This window comes from Ranitomeya variabilis, chromosome 5, assembly GCF_051348905.1.
Source record: "Ranitomeya variabilis isolate aRanVar5 chromosome 5, aRanVar5.hap1, whole genome shotgun sequence".
Taxonomy (NCBI): domain Eukaryota; kingdom Metazoa; phylum Chordata; class Amphibia; order Anura; family Dendrobatidae; genus Ranitomeya; species Ranitomeya variabilis.
The window spans coordinates 678,360,443-678,387,082 of record NC_135236.1 but is presented as its reverse complement, the minus strand read 5'-3'; the positions used below and the strand labels follow the sequence as shown (position 1 = coordinate 678,387,082).

Sequence of the window (26,640 nt, the reverse complement as noted above, 5' to 3'; positions counted from 1 at the left end):
ACAGGAAACCTACAGAATAAAAGGAGGCGGTCCCCTCTCCTCCTCAGTTTAGTTTACAGAGTATAGAAAGGGAACCGCAAAAGCTTTAGTATTAATTCTTACTCAGCAAAATATCTTAAAAACTCTATACAACCATTATTTGTGAATTAAAGAAAGAGCTGTGCATAATCAGGGAGGGTTGTAAATGGGTGCTGTCGTGGACTCATTAAAAGAGCATTACCGGTGAGTAATCCGGCTTTTTACCCTTCGCCACGACAGCACCCCACATGAGAGATTTTCAGAGAGTCATTATTTGGGTGGGACTACTGTACTAAGAACAGCTCTACCAAAGGTCAGATCAGAAGATGTAGATAGATCGAGTCTATAATGGTTGTAAAAAGTAGAAGGTGTAGACCAAGTTGCGGCCTTACATATTAAATGGATCGGTACATCCGCTTGTTCCGCCCAGGAGGAAGCCATGGCTCGTGTTGAGTGCGCTTTTATACCCACTGGAGGAATCTCGTCTTTTGACGTATAGGCCAGGCAGATAGCATCTCTGATCCATCGTGATATGGTAGCTCTCGTGACCCCATGTCCTTTCTTGTGGCCCTGAAAGGAGATAAACAGAGCCCTACTCTCCCTCCATGTCTGACACCTTTCTATATAAGTCAGGATGGCTCTTCTGACATCTAAGGTGTGGAACTTATGTTGTTCTGGGGTTACAGGAGAATCAAAAAAGGAAGGGAGAAATATTTCCTGTGACCTGTGGTAGGTGGATGCTACCTTAGGGAGGTATGAGGGGTCTAGTTTTAGGACTATCCGATCATGGAATATCAGTAAGAAGGGTGGGTCTACTGATAGGGCCTGGATGTCGCTAACACGTCTAGCTGAGGTTAGGGCTACCAAGAGGGCTACTTTATATGTGAGGACATTTAAAGGTACGGAATCTAGTGGCTCAAATGGGGAGCTGGTTAAGGCTTCTAGTACTAGATTTAAATCCCACGGAGGTAGACGGGGAATATGTACCGGATTACTTCATTCACAAGACTTAATGAATCTGGAGACCCATCTATCAGCTGCTATATTACATCCATATAGGGCTCCTAATGCTGAGATCTGGACTCTTAAGGTGTTTACCGATAATCCTAATTCTCTACCTTTTTGTAGGAACTCTAGAATAGGTGTTACCGGAACCTGCTTAGTGAACGGTATTGTATGAAAGTTTAAGAATTTTTTCCATACCCTGCTATATATCAGGGTGATAGATCTCTTTCTACTTAGTAGCAGGGTGTTTACTAGTTGTTCTGAAAAACCCCTTGAACTCAATAACTGCCGCTCAAGTTCCACGCCGTCAAGTGAAGCCCTTTCACTTGTGGGTGGAAAAACGGCCCCTGGAACAGTAGTTCCCTGTCCAATGGAAGAATCCATGGATCGCATAGACACATGCTCTGGAGGCAGGAGAACCACGGTCTCTTTGGCCAGAAGGGTGCGATGAGGATTACCCTTGCTTATTCCCTCCTGATCTTCCTGATCACTAGCGGAATTAGAGACATTGGAGGAAAGGCGTAAGCCAGTTTGAAGTTCCAAGGATGGTGTAGAGAGTCCAGTATGTCTGGATGATCCATGGAGTTCAGGGAAGCGAATCTTTCTACCTGTCTGTTGCCTCTTGTGGCAAATAGATCTATCTGAGGCATACCCCATGCTCTTGTTATTAACTCTGAACACGTTTCTGTTTAAGGACCATTCTCCCTGGCGTAGCATGTTCCGACTGAGGTAGTCTGCTTTGGTATTTTCTACTCCTCTGATGTGTAGGGCTGTTAGGGACGCAAGATGAGTCTCTGCGAGCTGGAAGATCTCTCCTGCGATGGTCATCAGACTTCCTGACCGTGTACCGCCCTGACGGTTTACATAGGCCACTGTGGTTGAGTTGTCTGAGAAAACTCTTACATGTTCTCCTTGAATCTGTGGAAGAAAATAATTTAAGGCTTTTTCTACCGCTGTTAATTCTTTCCAATTTGAAGAGCATGATGACTCTGCCCGATTCCAGGTATCCTGGACCACATTATCCTCCATATGTGCACCCCACCCCGTAGGGCTTGCGTCGGTAGTAATTATTTTGGATGGATCTACTATCCAAGGTACACCCCCTGAAAGGTGTCCCATATCTAGCCACCAGGATAGAGATTCTAAGACATCTCTAGAGAGAGTTAGTTTACTCTCCAGGTGTCCTTTCCGTCCCTGGACTGACAATACTTCGTACTGTAATTGGCTGGTATGGAATTGAGCCCATGGTACAGCCGGGATACATGAGGACAAAGATCCTAATAAGGACATAGCCTTTCTAAGTGTCATGTAGGGGTTTCTTATTGCTTCTGACACCTTTAACTGTATAGTCATTTTCTTTGAATGCGGGAGGAAGCTTTTTGGACTTACGGAGTCTAGCTGGATCCCTAGAAACATTTGAGTAGTGTCTGGATTCAGCCTGGACTTTTCGAAGTTGACAATCCAACCCAACTCCTGCAGGGATGAGATCGTGTTAGACAACCGCATCTTACATTGAGCAACAGAATCTCCTACCACTAGAAAGTCATCCAGGTAGGGTATTATCAAAGTGTCCCGTTGGCGTAGATGAGCCATCACCTCTAATATCACTTTTGTAAAGATGCGGGGGGCCATAGAAAGCCCAAATGGCATTGCTACATACTGAAAGTGACGAACCTGTTCCTCCAGGATGACCGCTACTCTTAGATACTGCTGGTGTTCGGCATGTATGGGAAGAGGAGAGGATGCATCTTTTAGGTCTATCCCGGCCATGACACACCTAGGGAACAAAAGTTTGATGGTAGAACTAATGGATTCCATTTTGAAAGTATGGTTACGCAAAAAGGAATTTAGTCTTTTAAGGTTTATGATGGTTCTAAATGAACCATCTGGCTTATTGATCAAGAATAAAGGGGAATAGAACCCCTTCCCTTCTTGATCCCGGGGAACCTCCATCAATACTTTTTTAGATAGAAGCAACAGGATCTCTGATTCTAGAGCTTCTTGCTGTTGTCGTCCTCTTGGAGATGTTACTATAAAAGAATCCCAATGGATTCTATCAAATTCTAATTTTAATCCGTTTTTAATAATGTCCAGAATCCAATGACTAGATGTTATCTGTTTCCATTTAGAAAAGAAATATTTTAATCTACCGCCGACTTTATAATTAACGGTATTTGCTACGTTTTTGGTTATAGGATCCGGAAAACAGAGCACCTCTTTGTTTTGGATCCTTTGTCTCCCAGCGCTCCCTTTGCTCAGTAGGTTTGTTCCTGGTAAAGGGGCGTCTCCTGAAGGCTCTCCTGTAAGAGGGAAGATACTGGTTAGGGAAGCCCTTCTTCCGCTCTCCTGCTTTATTTAAGAGCTCATCCAGAGTTTTCCCAAATAGGAACTCACCCTGGCAGGGGATCGCACAAAGTTTTGCTTTGGCCTGTGCGTCCCCTTTCCAATTTTTCAACCAGAGTGCTCGCCGGGCTGTGTTCACTAGGCCGGCTGACCTGGCTGTTAGGCGTAGCGAATCCACAGATGCATCAGCTAGGAACACTACTGCCTCTTTCATTAGAGGGATTTTCGATAGAATTGTATTTCTCGAAGCTCCACCTCTAATTTGTTCCTCCAGCTGCTCTGTCCATACTAGCAGCGATCTTGCAGTACAGGTGCCAGAAATGGCTGGTCTGAATGCCCCCGTATTAGCCTCCCATGATCTCTTAAGTAAGGCTTCTGCCTTTCGGTCTAACGGATCAGTTAGAGTCCCCGAGTCTTCAACAGGCAAGACCGATTGTTTAGAAGTTGAGGCCACTGCAGCATCAACTTTTGGTATTTTTTGCCAAGTATTAAGTTGTTCGTCACTGAAGGGGTAGCGTCTCTTAGCCGAGGATGGTAAGAATCCTCTTGTATGCTGTTTTTCCCACTCCTTTTTAACTAGCTCCTTAATTGTGGGTATGACGGGGAAGGACCTTCGTTTTTTCTGTCCTAACCCCGCAAACATGATGTCCTGCGCTGACTTCTTTCCCTTCTCGTCTGGGCACCCCATCGTGCTTCTGACGGCTTTTACTAAATTGTCTACGCTGCTATTTGGTAGACAAAGCCCTCCTTCATATTCCGATGAACTTGGCTGAGATTCCTCTTCGTCAGAGGATCTTTGTACTACCTCTGACTCCGAGCTTGCTGGAGATCGGGACCTGCTAGGTTGACGGGTACTGGTGCTACTCATATGCGCCAAACCCTGCATCTCTTCACGTATTATGGCTCTAACGTCAGACGGAGTCATTACGTTTTCCTGCCGTAAAGTTAATATGATGCAATCTGCACATAATCTCTTTGTGTATGAGTCCGGGAGGGGTTGTAAACATAAGGCACATTCTTTATGTTTGGATTTATGTGTCCTTTTCTTAGTCTAGAGGAAGGGGATACAGGAGGAACATATATCAGCATATGGGAAGAGACCCTTTTAAAACTCACCCAGTGAAGCTGACAGGTACCGGTTCTGGAAGCTGATTCTTTGATGAAAGATTCTTCTGTTTGGTGGCAGATCGCTTTTCCTGAGATCGATCCCCACTTTTGGTACTGCTCCTGGCGCTTGTCTCCTTGCTGGGAGACCGCTCTGTTGCAGGCAAGTGCGCTACATCGGCCGGTGAAGCCATACTTCCACACACTGGCCGACGCTAGCGCTGCACTTTTAAACTTGGCGCCGAATCTCCTGCCTCCCCGGACCCAACCCGGAAGTGCTCCAGCGACTTCCGGGTTAGACGCGCCGCTCCTCCTCACCATGCGGCGGCTGCTGGATAAAAAGCCAGCCGCTGAGCGCGCGCGTCCTCATGGAGCCGGGCAGACCAGCGGCACCGAACCCGGACCATGGTGACCAACCAGACGAGGGGGGAGGCTGCAAACAGTGGCTCCCCCGCCGCTGCCTCTGGCACCGCAGCCCCTGCCGTTCCCACGGAGACCGACGCAGGCGGGTGCATGGCCCAGGAATCCTCTTGAACTGCAGGTACTTCGGGTTCCCATAGAAACAGGAAACCTAAACTGAGGAGGAGAGGGGATCGCCTCCTTTTATTCTGTAGGTTTCCTGTTCCTATGGGCGGATCCCTCTCTCTCATGTGGGGTGCTGTCGTGGCGAAGGGTAAAAGTATAGAAACATGTCCAGTACTCCTGAATTTGGCTTATAAATAGGGATGAGCGAACGTGTTCGGTGATACTCCGTTATCACTCAAATATCTTGGTGCTCGCAGGGATTGCCTGTGCGTCACTGTAATGCAGTAGCCATCTTGGCTGTGGCATTAGTGTGATTAGCTGCCCGCGTGACATCATCAGGGGTTATAAAAAGACAGGCGCCGCCTGACTCGGCACACTGACGCCATGCACAACTGTGTCACAGTTCATATTGGAGTGAGAGTGCTTATCTAGGGCTGTCTATTCACAGTATAACGAATCAGAGTCCTGTAGTGTTGATACTGGTGCTGAAGCATCATAGTAACAGCCCATCTAAGGGCTAATCATTTGCTTTATTGTTTGTATTATATGCATTCTGCATTTAGTCTAGGAAAGGAGAGAGTTGCAGGGACAGTGGCAGAATACAGTTTGCAGACAGGGATTAGAGGTGTGCAGTCCCTTGCAAAATATATAGCTGCAATATTTTTTGTGTGTGTGTGAGAAACAAATTGAATATATTGTGTGATCCATAAAGTATTATGTGCTTTGTGGTACATTTTGGTGTTATTCAAACCTTTTTTGAGTTTTGTATTTTTTTTTCTGGATTATATTACTCGCCCATATAGTATTCCACGGTCTGGGGTACATTACTGAAATAGCTCACTACAAAAAAGCATTTAAAAAAATTTCTGGGTTCAATTTCTCAGCCATACACTATTCCATGGTCTGGGGTACATTTCTGTGGTATATAACACTCCAAAAAAAGTGTTTGCATTTTGGCTGTATTCAATTAATCATCCATACAGTGTAAAATGCTTTGTTGGGCAACAACCACGCAAGACTCCCGAGGGTGAGACCAGAGGAATACTGGAGCCAAAGGAAGCTTGCGCAACAAGAAGAGGTGTCAGTAGCCTGTAGTCTGGATCAGGACGATTTCCCGGAACAACCAAGACTCAAACCAAGGCTGGGGTGCTTGCGGACAGAGGACAGGAGAAGCAGGATTCAGGAACTGGTGAGCGGACTGTGGGGCCTACGCTAGTCGGAACAGATAAGGAGGCGAGCCAGGACCAGATCTGGAGAAATGTTATCAGGCCCGCTAGCAGCAAAGTACAGAGAGTTGGCATCCCTGGGCATGGTCGTTACTTATGACCATCAGTGGAGAAGGAGTTAAATTGAAGAGTCTGGGATTCATTATCACAGCTCGTTCAACCGCCGGACACTCGTAGAGACAGAACACTTGCCTGGAAGGCTGCAAGAGCTGTTGGGCTGGAACCCATGTCTGGGGGGGGGGGGGGGGGGGGGGGAAACAATAGCTTCTTCCACATCTCGATCTATGTGTAAACTTATGTACCTTTGTTATCCAGCTGTCTGAAAATACCTTTCCTGCCTTAATTACCTGTCGAATCTATACAGTGGGGGAAATAAATATTTGATCCCTTGCTGATTTTGTTAGTTTGCACACTATCAAAGACATAGTTACATAGTCATTAAGGTTGAAGGAAGACTTTAAGTCCATCTAGTTCAACCCATAGCCTAACCTAACATGCCCTAACATGTTGATCCAGAGGAAGGCAAAAAAAAACCCATGTGGCAAAGAGTAACTCCACCATGGGGAAAAAAATTCCTTCCCGACTCCACATACGGCAATCAGACTAGTTCCCTGGATCAACGCCCTATCAAAGAATCTAATATATATACCCTGTAACATTAGACTTTTCCAGAAAGGTATCCAGTCCCCTCTTAAATGTAAGTAACAAATCATTCATTACAACATCATACGGCAGAGAGTTCCATAGTCTCACTGCTCTTACAGTAAAGAATTCGCGTCTGTGATTATGCTTAAACCTTCTTTCCTCCAGACGTAGAGGATGCCCCCTTGTCCCTGTCTCAGGTCTATGATTAAAAAGATCAGTCTATAATTTTAAGAATAGGTTATTTTAACATTGAGAGATAGAATATCAAAAATAAAAACCAGAAAATCACATTGTATAAATTATATAAATTTATTTGCATTTTGCAGAGAGAAATAAGTATTGGATCCCCTACCAACCATTAACCCCTTACTGACCTCGGACGGGATAGTACGTCCGAGGTCAGAAGCCCCGCTTTGATGCAGGCTCCGCGGTGAGCCAGCATCAAAGCCGGGACATGTCAGCTGTTTTGAACAGCTGACATGTGCCTGCAATAGCGGCGGGTGAAATAGCGATTCACCTGCCGCTATTAACTAGTTAAATGCCGCTGTCAAACGCAGACAGCGGCATTTAACTACCGCATCCGGCAGGATATGAGCGCATCGCCGACCCCCGTCACATGATCGGAGGTCGGCGATGCTTCAGTATTGTAACCATAGACGTCCTTGAGACCTCTATGGTTGCAGATTCCCGGCAGCTGTGAGCGCCACCCTGTGGACGGCGCTCACAGCACACCTGATTTTCTGCTACATAGCAGCGAACAGCAGATTGCTGCTATGTAGCAGAGCCAATCGTGCTGTGCCTGCTTCTAGCCTCCCATGGAGGCTATTGAAGCATGGCAAAAGTTTAAAAAAAAAGTTAAAAAAAATGTGAAAAAAATAAAAAAAATATTAAAGTTTAAATCACCCCCCTTTCGCCTCAATCAAAATAAACCAATAAAAAAAAAAAATCAAACCTACACATATTTGGTATCGCCGAGTTCAGAATCGCCCGATCTATCAATAAAAAAAAAGCATTAACCTGATCGCTAAACGGCGTAACGAGAAAAAAATTTGAAACGCCAGAATTACGTTTTTTTGGTCGCCGCGACATTGCATTAAAATGCAATAACGGGCGATCAAAAGAACGTATCTGCACCAAAATGCTATCATTAACCCCTTCCCGACCTTTGACGCATACGCTGCGTCATGAAAGTCGGTGCCAATCCGACCTGTGACGCAGCGTATGCGTCATGGAATGATCGCGTCCCTGCAGATCGGGTGAAAGGGTTAACTCCAATTTCACCCGATCTGCAGGGACAGGGGGAGTGGTGCTTCAGCCCAGGGGGGGTGGCTTCACCCCCCCGTGGCTACGATCGCTCTGATTGGCTGTTGAAAGTGAAACTGCCAATCAGAGCGATTTGTAATATTTCACCTACAAAACTGGTGAAATATTACAATCCAGCCATGGCCAATGCTGCAATATCATCGGCCATGGCTGGAAATACTGAAGTGACCCCCCCCCCCCCCCCCCCCCACACCGATCGCCCCCCCAAGCCACCGATCTGTCCCGTAGTCCCCTCCGTCCTGTGCTCCGCTCCCCCGTCCTCCTGTCCGCTCCCCCCGTGCTCCGATCTCCCCCCCCTTATACTTACCGAGGCTCCCGGTGTCGGTCCGTCTTCTCCATGGGCGCCGCCATCTTCCAAAATGGCGGGCGCATGCTCAGTGCGCCCGCCGAATCTGCCGGCCGGCAGATTCGTTACAAGTACATTTTGATCGCTGTGGTAGGTTCTATCACAGCGATCAAAATAAAAAAAATAATAAATAAACCCCTCCCTTTATCACCCCCATAGGTAGGGACAATAATAAAATAAAGAAAATATTTTTTTCTTTTTCCACTAGGGTTAGGGTTTCAACTAGGGTTAGAACTAGGGGTAGGGTTAGGGTTACGGGTAGGGTTAGGGTTATGGCATGTGCACACAGTGCGGATTTGGCTGCGGATCCGCAGCGGATTGGCCGCGGATCCGCAGCGGATTGGCCGCTGCAAATTCGTAGCAGTTTTCCATCAGGTTTACAGTACCATGTACACCTATGGAAAACCAAATCCGCTGTGCCCATGGTGCGGAAAATTCCGTGCAGAAACGCTGCGTTGTATTTTCCGCAGCATGTCAATTCTTTGTGCGGATTCCGCAGCGTTTTACACCTGTTCCTCAATAGGAATCCGCAGGTGAAATCCACACAAAAAAACACTGGAAATCTGCTGTAAATCCGCAGGTAAAACGCAGTGCCTTTTACCTGCAGATTTTTCAAAAATCGTGCGGAAGAATCTCACACGAATCCGCAACGTGGGCACATAGCTTTAGGGTTAGGGTTGGAATTAGAGTTAGGGTTGGAATTAGGGCTAGGGTTGGAAATAGGGTTAAGATTAGGCTTGTGGTTAGGGTTACGGATAGGGTTAGGGGTGTGTTGGGGTTACAGTTGTGGTTAGGGTTGGGATTAGGGTTAGGGATTAGGGTTAGGTTTAGGGTTGGAATTAGGGTTACGAGTGTGTTGGGGTTAGGGTTGTGGTTAGGGGTGTGTTGGGGTTAGGGTTGTGATTAGGGTTATGGCTACAGTTGGGATTAGGGGTGTGTTGGGGTCAGTGTTGAAGTTAGAATTGAGGGGTTTCCACTGTTTAGGCACATCAGGGGTCTCCAAACGCAACATGGCGCCACCATTGTTTCCAGCCAATCTTGCGTTCAAAAAGTCAAATGGTGCTCCCTCCCTTCCAAGCCCCGACGTGCGCCCAAACAGTGGTTTACCCCCACATTTGGGGTACCAGCGTACTCAGGACAAACTGGGCAACAACTGTTGGGGTCCAATTTCTCCTGTTACCCTTTCAAAAATAAAAAATTACTTGCTAAAACATAATTTTTGAGGAAAGAACAATTATTTTTTATTTTCATGGCTCTGCGTTATAAACGTCTGTGAAGCACTTGGGGGTTGAAAGTGCTCACCACACATCTAGATAAGTTCCATGGGGGGGGTCTAGTTTCCAAAATGGGGTCACTTGTGGGGTGTTTCTACTGTTTAGGCACCACATCAGGGGCTCTGCAAATGCAATGTGACGCCCGCAGACCATTCCATCAAAGTCTGCATTTCAAATGTCACTACTTCCCTTCCGAGCCCTGACGTGTGCCCAAACAGTGGTTTACCCCCACATATAGGGTATCAGCGTACTCACAACAAACTGGGCAACAAATATTGGGGTCCAATTTCTCCTGTTACCCTTGTGAAAATAAAAAATTACTTGCTAAAACATCTTTTTTGAGGAAAGAAAAATGATTTTTTATTTTCACGGCTCTGCGTTGTAAAGATTGGAGCCATTTTTTCATTGAAAAAGTCAAATGGCGCTCCTTCCCTTCCGAGCCCTGCCGTGCGCCCAAACAGTGGTTTACCCCCACATATGAGGTATCAGCGTACTCAGGACAAATTGGACAACAATGTTCGTGGTCCAGTTTCTCCTTTTACCCTTGGGAAAATAAAAAAAATTTCGCTAAAAGATCATTTTTGTGACTAAAAAGTTAAATGTTCATTTTTTCTTTCCATGTTGCTTCTGCTGCTGTGAAACACCTGAAGGGTTAATAAACTTCTTGAATGTGGTTTTGAGCACCTTGAGGGGTGCAGTTTTTAGAATGGTGTCGCTTTTGGGTATTTTCAGCCATATAGAACCCTCAAACTGACTTCAAATGTGAGGTGGTCCCTAAAAAAAAAAAATGGTTTTGTAAATTTTGTTGTAAAAATGAGAAATCACTGGTCAAATTTTAACCCTTATAACTTCCTAGCAAAAAAAAAAAATTTCTTTCCAAAATTGTGCTGATGTAAAGTAGACATGTGGGAAATGTTATTTATTAACTATTTTGTGTCACATAACTCTCCGGTTTAACAAAATAAAAATTCAAAATGTGAAAATTGCGAAATTTTCAAAATTTTTGCCAAATTTCCATTTTTTTCACAAATAAACTCAGAAATTATTGACCTAAATTTACCACTAACATGAAGCCCAATATGTCACGAAAAAACAATCTCAGAATCGCTAGGATCCGTTGAAGCGTTCCTGAGTTATTAGCTCATAAAGGGACACTGGTCAGAATTGCGAAAAACGGCAAGGTCATTAAGGCCAAAATAGGCTGGGTCATGAAGGGGTTAAAAACGCCAGCTCGGCACGCAAAAAATAAGCCCTCACCTGACCCCAGATCACGAAAAATGGAGACGCTACGAGTATCGGAAAATGGCGCTTTTTTTTTTGCAAAGTTTGGAATTTTTTTTTACCACTTAGGTGAAAAATAACCTAGTCATGTTAGGTGTCTATGAACTCGTACTAACCTGGAGAATCATAATGGCAGGTCAGTTTTAGCATTTAGTGAACCTAGCAAAAAAGCGAAACAAAAAACAAGTGTGGGACTGCACTTTTTTTTGCAATTTCAATGCACTTGGATTTTTTTTCCCGTTTTCTAGTACACGACATGGTAAAACCAATGATGTCGTTCAAAAGTACAACTCGTCCCGCAAAAAATAAGCCCTCATATGGCCAAATTGACGGAAAAATAAAAAAGTTATGGCTCTGGGAAGGAGAGGAGTGAAAAACGAACACGGGAAAACGGAAAATCCCAAGGTCATGAAGGGGTTAAGAGTTATGGCTCCTACAGACCAGTTAGACCCTCCAACTCAACTCGTTACCTGCATTAAAGACAGCTGTCTTATATAGTCACCTTTATAAAAGACTCCTGTCCACAGACTCAGTCAGACTCTAACCTCTACAACATGGGCAAGACAAAAGAGCTTTTTAAGGATGTCCGTGACAAGATCATAGACCTGCACAAAGCTGGAATGGGCTACAAAACCATAAGTAAGACGCTGGGTGAGAAGGCGACAATTGTTGGTGCAATAGTAAGAAAATGGAAGAACTACAAAACGACCGTGAATCGACATCGATTTGGGCACCATGCAAAATCTCACGTCGTTAAGGTCTCCAGACCTTAATCCCACAGAAAACTTATGGAGGGAGTTGAAGCTCCAAGTTGCCAAGCGACAGCCTCAAAATCTTAATGATTTAGAGATGATCTGCAAAGAGGAGTGGAGCAAAATTCCTCCTGACATGTGCGCAAAGCTCATCATCAACTACACAAAATGGGTTTTGCCACCAAGTATTAAGTCTTGTTTGTCAACGGGATCAAATACTTATTATTCACTGCAAAATGCAAATAAATGTATATAAATTTATACAATGTGATTTTCTGGATTATATTTTTGATATTCTGTCTCTCAGTGTTAAAATTAACCTACCCTTAACATTATAGGCTGTTCATGTCTTTGTCAGTGGGCAAACTTACAAAATCAGCAAGGGATCAAATACTTATTTCCCTCATTGAATACGTTGGCACTGCCAGTAACTTTTTACTTCAAAGAGGAGCTGACTACATGTTTATTAAGATTGTCACTATCCAGCTGTACCTAATTTACTGCTTCTTTATGCCCATTGTACCAGTCTAATTCTAGGAGACTCAGACTGTTAGCTATTTTTACAACTGCAATTCCGTGTGAGAGGAGGAGGGTGAATGCCCCCCTCACTTGTGGCTTCAGAGATTTTAATATTTTATATGACACTCATCCAGAGAGTATTACATCTTCTTGCATACATTCCGGTAGTATCTAACTCTCCACAAAAATGTTCAAAAATATCAGTATTATATTGCTCATCCATAGAGTATTACCAAAGAAATGTACCCAAGAACTTGTAACATAGTAACGCAGTAACATAGTTATTAAGGTTGAAGGAAGACTTTAAGTCCATCTAGTTCAACCCATAGCCTAACCTAACATGAGCAATATAATAATGATAAATTTTTGAACAATTTTTGGGAGGGATAGATACCACTAAAATGTACCCAAGAACATGTATGTAACCTTCTCAAAAAATGCTCAAACATTTATTGGTATTATATTGCTCATCCATAGAGTATTATGTGTTATTGGGTACATTTTGGTGCCAAATAACTCTCAAAGCAAGTTGACAATTTTTTTTGGGGGGGTATTATATTGCTCATCCATACAGTATTACGTGATCTTGGGTATATTTTGGTGGTGTAAATGCCTGCTGCAGCGCAGTAGCACACAACCTCCACCAGGGGGTGCTTTTGTAGGAAAACAAGTACACTCACAGTGAAATCACAGAACAGAAGGCAGAAGCCACTAGATGGCGAAAGAGTAGTCAGAAAAAGCCGGGTCAGCAACAGAGAGGGAACGAAGTACCAGAGGTCACAGCAATACACATGGTCAGAAACAAGACAAAAAGAGGTCAGAGCCAATCGGGAGCAGGAAAGCCAGAGACGCAAGACAGTAAGGCTACGTTCACATTTGCGGTGTGCGCCGCAGCGTCGCCGCCGCAACGCACAGCGCAAATGTGAACACATGCACAACGCTGCTTTTTGCGCCGCATGCGTCCTTTTTTCCATTGAATTTGGACGCAGCAAAAATGCAACTTGCTGCGTCCTCCGCGCCCCGACGCGGGCGCCGCAGGGACGCATGCGGCGCAAAAAGCAAGTGCACCGCATGTCCATGCGCCCCCATGTTAAATATAGGGGCGCATGATGCATGCGGCGCCGCTGCGGCGCCCGACGCTGCGGCGCTAGCCGCAAATCTGAACGTAGCCTAAAACAGGTCAGAGGACAAGCCGAGTGAAATACCATGGGATCACAACACGGAGAGCGAGTACTACAACGAGCGAAGTTACAGGGGAACACAGGAACGGGACCTAGGTAAACGGGCACAGGACAAATCAGGGTATAAGGGGTCAGCTGCTGAAGCCAGAGACAGGAACTATAACTGATACTGCTTGCAGGTCATAGCAGACTGAAATAGCCAGACAGATCCCAAAACAAGGCAAGGAAGATTAACCCCTGCATGACTAACCCAGGAAGCAAACCCCGGACTGGATTATGACAGTACCTCCTCTCAATGGGGGCCACCGGATCCCAAGGTTTTGAGCATGAAAGGCCCGGAACCAACCGATCCGCATGGACCGAGCGAGCCGACACCCAAGACTGGTCCTCCGGACCATAATCTTGCCAATGGACCAGATACTGAAGTGAACGGCGGAGCATCCGAGAATCCACGATCCGTTCCACCTCATACTTTGTCTCGTCCACATCCTGTTTTGGTGATCAGACCGAGTCCCCTGAGAAAGATGCCCTCGGTTTCAAAAGAGCCTTATGGAATAAATTCGCAGGGACTGGGGCAAGCGCAGGCGAAAGGTAACAGGACTAACTACCTACAAAAATTCATAAGGTCCAATAAACTTGGGATCCAACTTAGCAGAAGGAATCCTCAACCTTATATTCTTAGTGGATAACCATACCTTACCCCCTACCTGGAAATCCAGACCCACCGACCGTCGTTTATCAGCAAAAAATTTATACTTGCCCTGAGCCTCCCCAATGCTCCTTTGGACCTCGTCCCAGACCTCCCCCAACCGATGAATTGCAACATCAGAACCAGGACACCCCGAATCCAGTGTAACGGGCTGAGCAGGGAAAACTAGAGTGGACCCTCTGGACCGTGGGAAGACCTACCCCTGGGCAAGCGGACCTAGAGTAGAACTGACCCCTATACAGGGACCATCAGGAGCAGGCCCAGAGGTCACTTACCCACGGTGGAGTACCAAGAGGGACGGCTCCAAGAAGGAAGGAGAGACTGCTGGTGCTTGAGAGTAGATTCAGGCGGGAGACCCGGGTGGACAGTGGAGAAACTGGAGAACTGGGAAGCCGGAACGGAGAGAGGCTGTGGGAAACAAAAGGTTAAATTTAGCAACTAGAAAAGGGAATATCCGAGAACAGGAGAGAAACCCTAAGGAGACAAAAACGGACAAAGAGGCGTAAGCGAAGGAACTGACGGAGAGAGTACACGGTACTAGAACAGGATGGGCCAGACACAATAGAAAGGCTATGACAATCAGGCACCAAGAAGCAGGAGAGACAGCCTCTTATAGCAGAGGCAGGAGCGGGATTGGCTGCTGGGATTACTAACCTTGGTGACCCCAGGAAGTAGAAATGGGTACAATGTGCCTGCGCCCTTTGGAAAATCCTGAGCGCCTGCGCAGACTCAGCATTCCTCCAGAGGAACAAGGCACCGGAAGTAAAGGGGAGTCATTGGCGCGCCCGGACACGTAAATAGAGCGCCGGGAACGCGCCGCTGCAGTGAAGGAGAGAGCGACGCGCCCAGACCCAGCAAGAGAGCGGCTGGAGCGCGCAGCAGCGGGAGCAGAGTCCTTAGCACGGGAGGAGGAGCGGACGCCCCCAGACCCAGCGGCAGGACCGCGGCGAACAGCAGCGGTAACAGTACCCCCCTCCTTACAACTCCCCCTACGTAAACTGGCAAGAAATTTGTTAAGAATACGAGGGGCATCAATGTTTTCTAAAGGCTCCCAAGATCTCTCCTCAGGACCAAAACCCTTCCAATCAACCAAGAAAAAATCCTTTCCACGAATCTTCTTAACAGCTAAAATATCCCTCACCTCAAAAATATTGTCAGTGCTGACTGGTTGAGAAGAGGAACTAGATGACGGATGGAAGCGGTTAAAGATAGCAGGTTTAAATAGAGAGACATGAAAGGTATTGGGAATACGGAGCGAGGCAGGCAATCTCAGCTTGTAAGCGACATCGTTGACTTGACACAGAACCTCAAAAGGACCTATGTAACATGGACCAAGTTTGTAGGATGGAATCTTGAGTCTGATGAATCTCCAAGAAAGCCAGACCATATCGCCAGGCATGAAAGGAAGAGAATCTATACGCTTCTTGTCGGCTTGTCTTTTCATTCTTAGAGATGCTTTGTCAAGCGTCTCTTTGACCTCGCCCCAAATCGTGGAAAACTTTAAAGCTAAAGAGTGGGCTGCTGGAACACCAGACGCAGGAGCGACTGGTAGGGGCAAACCAGGATGCTGTCCGAACACAACAAAAAAGCCGGATTACTCACCGGTAATGCTCTTTTAGTGAGTCCACGACAGCACCCCACTGGAGAGAGGGATCCGCCCCGCAGGAACAGGAAACCTATTGAGAAATAAAATGGGGCGGTCCGCCTCTCCTCCTCAGTTTTGATTTCAGAGTACCCGGAGGACCGCCAGTGTTAGGCAAATATCATTTATTTCGTTCTTTAAACTTATTTGCTTATGATTAAAAGGATTTTACTCCAATAATATGCATTATGTTAATATAGGGAGGGATGTAAGAGGGTGCTGTCGTGGACTCACTAAAAGAGCATTACCGGTGAGTAATCCGGCTTTTTACTCTTCGCCACGACAGCACCCCACTGGAGATCTTTCAGAGACCATCACCTAGGGAGGGGACCACCGTGCTGAGGACAGTCCTGCCAAAGTCTAGGTCAGAAGTTGACGATAGGTCTAGCCTATAGTGGTTATAAAATGTAGAAGGATTTGACCACGTTGCCGCCTTACATATAGTTTCAATCGGGACGTCTCCCCTCTCTGCCCAGGAGGATGCCATCGCTCTGGTGGAGTGTGCCGTTATGCCTTCCGGAGGGATTTCTTTCCTCGCGGAGTAAGCCAGTCTGATAGCCTCTCTGATCCACCGGGATAAGGTGCTTTTTGTTACTCCATGACCCTTCTTGACTCCCTGGAAGGAAATAAACAGAGCCCTACTCTGTCGCCAGCTGCTGGTCTTTTCAATGTATTTTAACACTACTCTTTTAACGTCTAGAGTGTGATATTTTTGTTCTTCAGGAGTGGAGGGATTACTGAAGAAAGTGGGCAAGATTATTTCTTGTGACCTGTGGAATTTTTTCGCTACTTTGGGTAGGTAGGAAGGGTCTGGTTTAAGAATTAACTTATCCTGAAAAGTTAACAAAAAAGGTGGATCTATAGAGAGTGCTTGGATGTCACTGATTCTCCTAGCTGAAGTCAGTGCTACCAAGAGGGCCGTTTTTAGTGATAAACATTTGATTGGTATTGAGTCTATTGGCTCGAATGGAGAGTCTGTTAGGGCTTGTAAGACTAAATTTAAATCCCAGGGTGGAATTCTAGGTATGTTAACTGGATTCATTCTTTCGCAGGCCGTAATAAATCTGGATACCCATCTATCCCCCGCAATGTTATGGCCATAGAGGGCTCCTAGTGCTGAAACATGAACCTTTAAGGTGTTTACAGTTAGACCTAGTTCTCTCCCTTTTTGAAGAAACTCCAGGATAGAATGTATCGGAATCTCTGATGTGTTGGTAGATGTATGGAATTGAAAAAAATTTTCTCCATACTCTTGTATAAATTTTTGTGGTGGAGGGTTTTCTACTATGGAGAAGCGTATCAATTAAACCCCCCGAGAATCCTCTCGATCTTAGCATCTGCCTCTCAAGTTCCAGGCCGTCAGGTGGAGATTGTCCACCTGAGGGTGGAAAAACGGACCCTGGAAGAGAAGGTTGGGCGTTGAGGGGAGGACCCAAGGATCTGAGACCGACATAGTCTGTAGCCATGAGAACCATGGTCTCTTGGGCCAGAATGGAGCTATCAGTACAACTCTCGCCCCTTCTTCTCTGATTTTGCGTATAACTTGAGGTAGCAATATGATCGGAGGAAACGCGTACGCCAGACTGAACTGCCAAGGGGCTTGGAGAGCGTCCAGAATGTCCGGGTGATCCGCTGGATATAGAGAAGCAAATCTCCGGACTTTTCTGTTTTTTCTTGTGGCGAAAAGATCTATCTGAGGACGGCCCCAAAGAGATATTATGTCCAGAAATATTTGCTGGTTTAGACACCACTCTCCTTGTCTCAGGGTGTGTCGGCTTAAAAAGTCCGCCTGCTGATTGCTTGCTCCTCTTATGTGCAATGCAGTAAGGGATGTTAGATGACTTTCTGCTAGGTTTAAAATTTCTGTAGCAGAAGACATCAGAGTTTCTGATCTCGTACCTCCTTGCCGGTTTAGGTACGCCACCGTGGTGGTGTTGTCGGACAGGACTCTGACGTCTTTCCCCCGAAGCTGTGGGAGGAAATGATATAAGGCGTATTTTACAGCATTTAGCTCTTTGAAGTTTGAGGAGCTGCAGCTTTCCTCCATGTTCCATAATCCCTGGCAGTAATCATTTCCCATATGAGCGCCCCAACCATAAGGACTGGCGTCAGTGGTTATGATGTGAGATGGTGTTATTACCCATGGAACCCCACCCATCAAATGGTTTGAGTCTAGCCACCACTCTAAGGAAGTTAAAACCTCTTGAGATAAGGTTATTTTTGTATTTAGGTGACCCAATAACCGTCTATCCTCTTGTAAAACTTGATGTTGCAGTGTTCTAGTATGGTGTTGAGCCCATCTTACTGCAGGTATACAAGAGATAAGAGACCCTAATAATGACATGGCCTGTCTTAGGGATGTACGTGGTTTGTTTATTGCAGCTAGGACTTTGTGTCTGATCAGTTGAATTTTTACCTGTGGTAGAAGACACTTTTGAGATATAGAGTCTAAATGGAACCCCAAGAACGCTTGACGGGAAAGTGGAGTGAGTCTGGATTTTTCGGTATTGATTATCCAGCCCAGGTCCTGTAGAGAGGAAATTGCATGAGCTAAACGATCAGAACATTGAGTAACTGAATTTCCTATTACCAAAAAGTCATCCAGATAGGGCACAATCAAAGTTTCCTTCTGGCGAAGATAGGACATCACCTCTAGCATTATCTTGGTGAAGATCCTCGGCGCTGTTGAGAGGCCGAAGGGCAGAGCCGCATACTGGAAGTGACGAACCTCGTTGTTGATTTTTACCGCCACTCTGAGGAATTTTTGGTATCTATCATGAATAGGGAGATGATAGTAAGCATCCTTTAGATCAATGCCCGCCATCATACAATTTGGGAAGAGGAGCTTTATGGTGGATCTAATGGACTCCATTTTAAAGGTATAATTTTCGATAAATAAGTTGAGTTTTTTAAGGTTAATGATTGTCCTGAAAGAACCGTCGGGCTTAGAAATTAAGAATAGGGGAGAGTAGAACCCCCTACCCTCCTGTCCCACCGGAACTTGGACTAGGACCCGTTTTGATAATAGGGTTTGAATTTCAAGCTCTAACGCCTGTTGCTGTATAGGCGAGCTGAAAGATGTTATAATATAAGACTCGTGGGGGACACGAGAGAATTTTAATTTAATTCCATCTCGGATGATATTTAAAACCCACGAGCTAGATGTTATCTTTTCCCATTGAGTAGTGAAAAACTTCAGTCTACCCCCAACTGGTATATCCTCAGTATTTGTTATCTTTTGAGGGGTTGGGTCTTCTGAACATGGTACCTCTCTGCTTTTCATCTTTAGCGGTCCATGTTGTAGACCTATCCGTTTGCTTTCTTTTGCCAAACGGTCTCCTTTTGAAGGCTCTCCTATAAAAGGGAATGGAAGAGTCAGGAAAAGCTTTTTTCCTGTCTTTCGCCTTCTTTAGTATGTCATCTAGAGTTTTGCCAAAGAGGAACTCACCCTCACATGGGATGGCGCATATTTTCGATTTTGACTGCGCATCGCCCTTCCAGCTTTTCATCCATAGTGCACGCCTTGCGTTGTTTACCAGACCTGCAGACCTTGCCGCTAACCGAATGGAGTCCGCGGATGCGTCCGCCATAAAGGCTGCTGCACCCCGTATTAAGGGGATGGCTGCCCGTAATTTCTCTCTTGGGGTTTTATTCTCAATTTGTTGGTCCAATTGATCTATCCATATGAGCATTGATCTGGCTGTGCAAGTGCTTGCTACTGCTGGCTTAAATATTCCCGTAGTTGCCTCCCAGGATCTTTTTAGGGAGGACTCGGCTTTGCGATCCAGAGGATCCGAGAGCAGTCCCGCATCTTCTACAGGCAAAGTTGACTGCTTCGAGGTAGAGGCTACAGCAGCGTCAACTTTAGGGACTTTTGTCCATGTGAGAAGCTCGTCGTCACTAAACGGGTATTTTCGTTTTGACGATGAGGGTAAAAAGCTTCTCTGATCTTGCTTTTCCCACTCCCTTTTTATTAACGCTTTTACTGCCGGTATGACCGGAAAGCATCTCCTTTTTCTCTCTGCCAAACCCGCAAACATTATATCTTGCGTGGTTTGTGCTCCTTTTGTCTCTTCACACCCCATAGTGTCTCGTATTGATTTCACTAAATTGTCCACACTTTCCACCGGGAAGCAAGGACGTCCCTCAATTTCAGACGATGAAGATGATGATGATGATGATGATGATGATGATGATGATAGGGAGGCGTCTGAACACACAACCTGGTCACTGTCTGAATTTGACGAGGGTGTCGGTATTTTGGGTTTGGCTTTATGCGGTTTATCTTGGGATATAGCTCTTAATTCTTCCCTGATAATGGTACGCAAGTCCGTAATGGACATTGCCGCTCCTTGTGTGGTTTCAGTTATACAGCCTTGACAAAGTTTTTTGGGGTATGAGTCGGGTAGGGGCTGGCTACATAGAGCACATTCTTTATGTTTTGTTTTTTCACGTTTTTTACCCTGACCCGTGCGCTGAGAGAAGGAGGGAAGGGAGGAGAGAGAGAGAGGGGAAATAGCATTAGCTTAATAGGTAGAGTCACTCACACTCACCCAGTGAAGCTGATAATACCGGATCAGAAGCCCGAGATCCTGTCCTGGATCTGACCACCGAACCGCTCTTATGACCGGTGTCTGAAGATCCTTTGCTGGGACGATCTTTGGCAGGGGGTACTTGGTCTCCTGTTTCAGGGTCCATGGCACCTGGGGATGACATCTTACATCGCCAGATAGTGGCGCTCATTTGATTTAAATATGGCGCCTAAGCGTCCTCCATATTGCGCATGCGCAAGGACCGCACCTTCCCCCCGCCGCCGGCCGCAGCTTGGATACTCCGGAAGTTCAAACTATACTTCCGGGTAAATCCTTGGTGGTGGTCGGCGCGTGCGCAGTCCTCACCTGATCAGCGAGGATTCCGGCGCCTGCTATCGCCACCTGCTTCGGAAATGATGCCCGGCGGCCCTACCCGGACCAGGTCATCATCCGGGCTTCTGTCAGGCGAGGAGGGAGCCGTCAAACGGATCTCCCCCGACGCTGCCTCTGGACTGCAGCCCCTGCCGTTCTTAAAAGACACCGCACAGGCGGCTTGCATGCCCAGGTATTTTATCTTCATAGAAATCCTGTCGTTCCTGCAGGAACAGGAAACCTAAACTGAGGAGGAGAGGCGGACCGCCCCATTTTATTTCTCAATAGGTTTCCTGTTCCTGCGGGGCGGATCCCTCTCTCCAGTGGGGTGCTGTCGTGGCGAAGAGTAAAAAAGGAGTTCTCACAGAGGCTTCACTGGAGTGGTTATTGTAAGCAAACTCCGCCCAAGGGAGCAGATTGACCCAGTCATTATGAGCATGAAGGTACCTTCACACTAAGCGACTTTGCAACGATAACGATAGCGATCCGTGACGTTGCAGCGTCCTGGATAGCGATATCGTTGTGTTTGACACGCAGCAGCGATCTGGATCCCGCTGTGATATCGCTGGTCGTTGCTGAAAGTTCAGAACTTTATTTGGTCGTCAGATCGGCGTGTATCGTCGTATTTGACAGCAAAAGCAACAATGCCAGCAATGTTTTACAATGGTAACCAGGGTAAATATCGGGTTACTAAGCGCAGGGCCGCGCTTAGTAACCCGATGTTTACCCTGGTTACCAGCGTAAACGTAAAAAAACCCAAACACTACATACTTACATTCCGGTGTCTGTCCCCCGGCGCTGTGCTTCTCTGCACTGTGTAAGCGCCAGCCGGCCGGAAAGCAGAGCACAGCGGTGACGTCACCGCTGTGCTTTCCGGGTGGCGCTTACACAGTGCAGAGAGAAGCACAGCGCCGGGGGACAGACACCGGAATGTAAGTATGTAGTGTTTGTTTTTTTTACGTTTACGCTGGTAACCAGGGTAAACATCGGGTTAATAAGCGCGGCCCTGCGCTTAGTAACCCGATGTTTACCCTGGTTACCAGGGGACTTCGCATAGTTGGTCGCTGGAGAGCTGTCTGTGTGACAGCTCTCCAGCGACCACACAGCGACGCTGCAGCGATCGGGATCGTTGTCTAGATCGCTGCAGCGTCGCTAAATGTGACGGTACCTTAAGTGAAGTGTCGCAGAAAGGCGGCTAAAGTCTGGTTTGTTCGTTCTGCTTGACCATTGGTTTGAGGGTGATAAGCGGAAGAAAAATCTAGAGACACACCCTTAGGAGTTTGCACAGGGCTCTCCAAAAATGGGAAGTAAATTGTACTCCTCTGTCCGACACGATGTGCAGAGGAAAGCCATGGAGTCTAAAGATGTTCTGGATGAAAATGTTCGCCAACTCAGGAGCAGAGGGTAAACCGGGCATCGAAATAAAGTGAGCCATCTTCGAGAACCTGTCCACCACAACAAGGATGACTGTACATCTGGAAGAGCTGGGTAAGTCGGTAATAAAATCCATGGCAATATGTTGCCAAGGCGCAGACGGAACTGGAAGAGGAAGCAGATTTCCAAACGGTAGTTGTCTGGGTACTTTGTTCCTGACACAGGAGGGACAAGATGCGACAAATTCTTTGACGTCTTGACGTAACGTAGGCCACCAGTAGTACCGAGAGATGAGGCAGAAAGTCTTCTTGGACCCTGCGTGACCAGCCAATTTAGAAGAATGACCCCAGGATAGCACCCTCCCTGTGTCGCAGTCCGAGACAAGGGTTTTACCTGGTGGAGGACGAATAATCTGTAAGGGAGCTACAGTTATAACTTTAGAGGGATCAATGATGTATGCTGGCTCTTCCACTGTATCCGGCGGCTGAAAAGACCTAGACAGAGCGTCTGCTTTAACGTTCTTTTTGCCCGGTCGAAAGCGTAGCTCATATTCGAAATGGGCAAAAAATAGAGACCATCTGGCTTGTCGAGGGTTTAATCTTTGCGCAGTTTGCAAGTACGCAAGATTCTTATGATCTGAGAAAATTACAAATGGATGTACAGATCCTTCTAGCACATACCTCCATTCCTCCAAAGCCGGTTTGATGGCCAACAACTCACGATCACCAATGGTATAGTTCCGTTCTGAAGTCGAAAAGGCTTTAGAGTAGAAGCCGCAGGGAACCATCCGACCTTCAGAGGTTTTTTGCGAGAGCACAGCTCCGGCACCCGTAGAAACGTCTACCTCCAGAATGAAGGGTTTGTTAACCTCTGGATGATGCAAGACTGGAGCGGTGGAAAAAGACTTCTTAAGCAAAACAAAGGACCTCTCAGCTTCCGGGGCCCATATCTTTGAGCAGGAACTTTTACGGGTGAGAGAGGAAAGAGAATGGATCACAGATGAAAAACGCGGAATGAATTGCTTGTAATAATTGGCAAATCCGATAAACCGTTGGATGGCTTTCACTCCGCAGGGTCGCGGCCAGTTAACAATGGCATTCACCTTTTCGGGTCCCTCTTAAGACCAGAATCCGAGATGATGTATCCAAGGAACGGCAAGGAGGTTTGCTCGAACACACATTTCTCGTACTTGGCATACAGGTGATTATCTCTCAGACGTTGCAAGACTTTGCAAACACTCTTTTGATGCAATGGGAGATCTGGAGAAAAAACAAGGATGTCATCCAAATATACTACTACACATGAGTAGAAGAGATCTCGGAAAACATCTTTGACGAATTCTTGGAAAACCGCGGGAGCATTGCAGAGGCCGAAAGGCATAACTAAATATTCATAGTGGCCATCCCGGGTGTTAAAGGCGGTCTTCCACTCGTCACCGGAGCGAATACGGACTAAATTGTAAGCACCTCGCAAGTCAAGCTTAGTAAAAATACGAGCACCTCGAAGACGGTCAAAAAGCTCCGGAATAAGAGCAACATTCTTGACTGTGATGTTGTTCAATCCACGATAGTCAATACAAGGTTGTAAGGATCTGTCCTTTTTTACAAAGAAAAACCCCGCTCCAGCAGGAGAGGAAGATTTTCGGATGAATCCTTTAGCCAGGTTCTCTTGAATATACTCGGACATAGAGGGTAGATTCTTCCTCTAGGTGGAGAACAACCGGGAAGGAGATCAATCGGACAATTGTAGGAACGATGTGGAGGAAGATTTTCAGCCTCTTTCTTGTTGAAGATGTCCGCATAAGACCAGTAAGGAGACGGTAAACCAACAGGAACACAAGTGGATTGAGGAGAGGAGACTGGGCAGACAGACCGTAGACATCGATCATGACAAGTAAGACCCCACCGTAGCACATCTCCTTAACGCCAATTAAGAGTAGGCTCATGGACCCGAAGCCACGGAAGACCGAGCAATAAGGCATGAGAGAGATTCGGCAGAACATAAAAAGCAATTTTTTCATGATGAAGAGCCCCGATTTGTAATTCCACCTCTTCAGTAACTAATGAAATTGCCTCTTGTAAAGGTCTTCCATCCACCGAAGCAATTAGACGAGGGGAGTCCAAAGAGAGAACTAGAATGCGAAGCCTCCGAGCCGCCTCAAAACTAATAAAATTACCTGCCGCGCCCAAATCCACATACGCGACTTCGGAGGAACGACCCTGGTTGGAAACAAGTAAAACAGAAAGAGTCAAAGGTTGAGATGAAACCGGGTCACCTAGGGAGGCCTCTCTTACCTGTCCTAGGCAGAGGAGTTTTCCAGTCTCTCTAGGGAGCTGCGTAGCAAGTGGGCGGCACTACCACAATAAAAGCAGAGGCCCTGAGTACGCCTCTCTTTTCGGCGCTGCTCTGCCATCCTTACTCGATCCACTTGCATGGGTTCAGGTGTAGGAGAGGTAGAAGAAGTAGTAGTGGGAACACGAGGACTACTGGACTGACGGAAAGAAGGCATAGAAGAATTAGGTCTCCTCTCCCTAGCAGACTCACGAGATCGCTCTTGAAAGCGGAGGTCTATTCGGGTAGCGAGGGAGATAAGATCCTCTAGAGTAGTTGGAGTGTCATGTCCGGCAAGCTGGTCCTTAATCCGACTTGACAGACCCCGCCAAAAAGCGCCCACAAGAGCCTCATTGTTCCACCCAAGTTCCAAAGCCAAAGTACGAAAACGGATGGCATATTGTCCGACAGATAAGGAACCCTGACGCAAGTTAAAGAGGGACTCTGTTGTAGAAGCTAAACGTCCGGGCTCATCAAAAACCTTACGAAAGGTCTCAAGAAAATCCTCTAAGTGGGAGACTACGGGATCATCACGCTCCCACAAGGGATTAATCCAAGCTAAAGCCTCCCCCTCCAAATGGGACACAATAAACGCTACTGTAGCTCGATCCGAGGGGTACTGCTGGGGCAGAAGCTCGAAATGGAGATGGCATTGGTTCAGAAACCCTCTGCAGAGCTTGGGATCGCCACCGTACCTAGGGGGTTTATCTAGACGAGGAGGAGGAGGATGGGAGGTGGACGAAGAACTGGAGTCAAGAGGGGATGCTGGCGCAGAAGCAGCAGGGACAGACTGTAAATTAAACAGGCGATCATCAATAGAAGCCATATAGCTCAGCATGCGGGTATGAGTATCTCGCTGCTGGGAGAGCTCCTGCTGAAGGCTAGTCAGCTGGGCGGCATTCACTGGGTCAGCAGCTTGCAGAGAGGTCAAGCATGACTCCATAGTCTTCATGAAGGCCATTATGCGCTGCTGGTTGTCACGCAAATGGGCCAACTCCTTCTGGGCCAAAAAGGGGGTACTTGCGGGGTCCATGGCCTGATTGTACTATAACAGGCTGAGCAGGGAAAACTAGAGTGGACCCTCTGGACTGTCGGAAGACCTACCCCTGGGCGAGCGGACCTAGAGTAGAACCGATCCCTATACAGGGACCGTCAGGAGCATGCCCAGAGGTCACTTACCCACGGTGGAGTACCAAGAGGGACGGCTCCAAGAAGGAAGGAGAGACTGCTGGTGCTTGAGAGTAGATTCAGGCGGGAGACCCGGGTGTACAGTGGAGTAACTGGAGGACTGGGAAGCCGGAACGGAGAGAGGCTGTGGGAAACAAAAGGTTAAAATTTAGCAACTAGAAAAGGGAATATCCAAGAACAGGAGAGGAACCCTAAGGAGACAAAAACGGACAAAGAGGCGTAAGCGAAGGAACTGACGGAGAGAGTACACGGTACTAGAACAGGAAGGGCCAGACGCAATAGCAAGGCTATGACAATCAGGCACCAAGAAGCAGGAGAGACTGCCTCTTATAGCAGAGGCAGGAGCGGGATTGGCTGCTGGGATTACTAACCTTGGTGACCCCAGGAAGTAGAAATGGGTACAATGCGCCTGCGCCCTCTGGAAAATCCTGAGCGCCTGCGCAGACTCAGCATTCCTCCAGAGGAACAAGGCACCGGAAGTAAAGGGGAGTCATTGGCGCGCCCAGACCCGGAAGTAGAGTGCCAGGAACGCGCCGCTGCAGGGAAGGAGAGAGCAACGCGCCCATACCCAGCAAGAGAGCGGCTGGAGTGCGCAGCAGTGGGAGCAGAGCCCTTAGCACGGGAGGAGGAGCGGACGCGCCCGCACCCAGCGGCGAACAGCAGCGGTAACATCCAGCCAAGAAAATTCACCAAAATGGGGGTGGAAACCATAATTGCAAAAGAACGGGGAAGTACCATTGGACTGATTAATATGATTATTAAATGCGAATTCTGCCAATGGTAATGAAGAGCACCAATCATCCTGACGAGACGTGGCAGGGCACCGTAAAATCTGCTCCAAAGATTGATTGGTCCTCAGTCTGACTGTTGGTCTCAGGATGATAGGCTGAAGAAAAGGTCAAACTGATAACCAGCCTTTTACAAAAAGCCGTCCAGAACGTAGATACAAA

At 46.9% G+C, this 26,640-nt stretch overlaps 1 protein-coding gene across 1 annotated transcript in view; it reads right to left on the bottom strand.

The window, feature by feature from the left end:
• LOC143777040 (E3 ubiquitin/ISG15 ligase TRIM25-like) overlaps positions 1-26,640 on the bottom strand; it is a 481,784-nt gene that overhangs the window by 7,111 nt on the left and 448,033 nt on the right. Inside the window, exons 3-4 of the mRNA XM_077266955.1 lie at positions 25,682-25,814; positions 14,527-14,659 (exon numbers count right to left, since the gene is read on the bottom strand). The gene's annotated coding sequence lies outside the window, so the exon portion shown is untranslated. The remainder of the gene's footprint in view (positions 1-14,526; positions 14,660-25,681; positions 25,815-26,640) is intronic.